Source organism: Triticum urartu, chromosome 6 (genome assembly GCF_003073215.2).
Source record: "Triticum urartu cultivar G1812 chromosome 6, Tu2.1, whole genome shotgun sequence".
Taxonomy (NCBI): domain Eukaryota; kingdom Viridiplantae; phylum Streptophyta; class Magnoliopsida; order Poales; family Poaceae; genus Triticum; species Triticum urartu.
In genome coordinates, this window is record NC_053027.1 from 469,896,398 (window position 1) to 469,898,613 (window position 2,216).

Consider the following 2,216-nt stretch of genomic DNA (forward strand, 5'->3'; position numbering starts at 1 on the left):
TCAATTTCCGAGATATGTTCTAAACACTTTTAGCATACCATAATTTTTTTCCTAACAGTCTTATTATTAATTCATAGATAACAGTCTTATTATTAATTCCGAGATATGTTCTTATTATTAGAGTCAAGTACAACACTTAAAAGCATCACTTCAGGACAACAAAACTGTAGGGTCTTTGCATGCCTGATAAGGCTTTGGGATGCTAAAATAATTAATCCTAGATATGGAGATGGCTTGCTAAGCATTGATGGCATTCTCTTAGATGAAGATGTAAGTGTAATTGTGTGCTCCAAATTGCACATTCACATTTGTACTCAAAATGATATTAAATTTACATATCACATTTAATTATTTCATTTGTTTGCAGGGCAACATGGCACAGATGAGTGTGCCCAAAAAATTTAAAAAACAGTTTCATGGATTGCTATCAGAAGGATCTGTCTACATTATTTTAGATATTGTAGCTATTGATAACAGAAGCAAATCATATGTCTACCACCATCAGAACTACATGCTGCAATTCAAACATGACACAAAGGTCCATGCATTGCACTCAAGAGGAGCAAATATACCTACTATTTCCTTCAAATTTTGTCCATTTGATCAGCTGCCAAGAAAAGCAATTGATTCAAAACCACTCCTAGGTAATGTGTGGTTCCTTATTTTCTCTCCTAATAGTTATAATGCTTATTAACTTTCTATACATAATTTGTCCGTTCAGATATTATTGGAGTAATAAGTGATGTTGGTTCATACGATTATGCTAGCCCACATCTCAGAACAAACTTCGGAAGATAAAAATTCAAAACCTAGAGTATGTCTTTCTTGCAACGATGCCACTTAATTTCTTCCTTAAAGACCCTTTTTCTGCAATTCTATAAGTATACCTTGCTTTTCCAATGAACAAACGCAAGAAGTAGTTCTATGGGGCAAACATGGAGAATCATTTGATGAAGAAGCAGTACTTAAAAAAATCTCTAGAAGGAATTGTGATAGCTATTTTTGCTGGTATAACTGCAACTTCACAGAAGTTTACAGGTGAATTATCAAACGAGCTTGCTTCAAGGAAAATGAGAGGATTATTTAAATATACTATTAACCACATGATCTTATAGGTACAATACAAGGATCTTCAAGTTCTGCAACGCATGTGTATCTTGACCTCAATATACCTGAAGTTCAACAGTATCGAAGCAGGTTCTCCACCTCCCTCATTGCCATTTGCCTAATGTTTTTGTTCGCCGCTGCAACATACTAATAGCTTATATAAAAAAAACTAAAGATACCAATGGAAATTTCCAACCCTACAAAAGAATCTCCTAAAGTCACACATCTATCTCCACTTGAAGCAGCAGGAAAGCTGTATACCATTGAACAAATATCTACCTTGGCAACCACATCTTTTCAGGTCAATACTTTCCGAGATAGTTCATTTCTAAAACCTCTCTATCCAAAAAAATATATAATTGATGCCCCAACCTTTTCTGACACAAGGGAGGAGCAACATTCAGTACTATTGCAAAAGTGGCATCCATTATACCATTAGTCAAATGGTACTACAAAGCATGCAAGCGTTGTGGAAAAGGTTACAACAACATGTCAGATACCCCAACATGCGCCTTCCAATTTCCTGTTCCATGCCCAATGTACCATACATCTTCCTAAATCTAATCATTATAAATTTCTTTTCTCTTATTCATGTCACTAAAAATTCGACAATCCTTCAGGTATAAGCTTCCCCTTACACTAACAAATAGCTCAGGAAGTTTGGATGCAGTTGCCTTTAATAAAATAACTGAAGACTTGGTTGAGCATCATGCTGAGCAAGTTTCTATGAACATGAAAATAGATGCGGCGGATCAGGTGCTTTCCCTGGATAAAGCCATTGGTAAAGAAAGGTTATTCTATATAGGAATGAATATTGATTCAGCTGCCAAGTACCCTATAAAATATGTCCTGAAAAAAAAGTTTCCCTGTGGACAATACCAAATCGGTTCCTCTGTTAACTGCTTCAAAGGTAACAAATTTTTGATACTCATTACCTTCATATATCATCCTATTAACTTGACATGTGAAGCTTTTTCAGTCAGCACAAGATAACCTTGAACCAACTTCATCTGTCATAAATGATGAGAGGTTCCTGGCCATTTTATCAATTTAAATTCTGAAAATATATTGACAAAACATTAAATCCATATTTTCTGATGAGCATTATC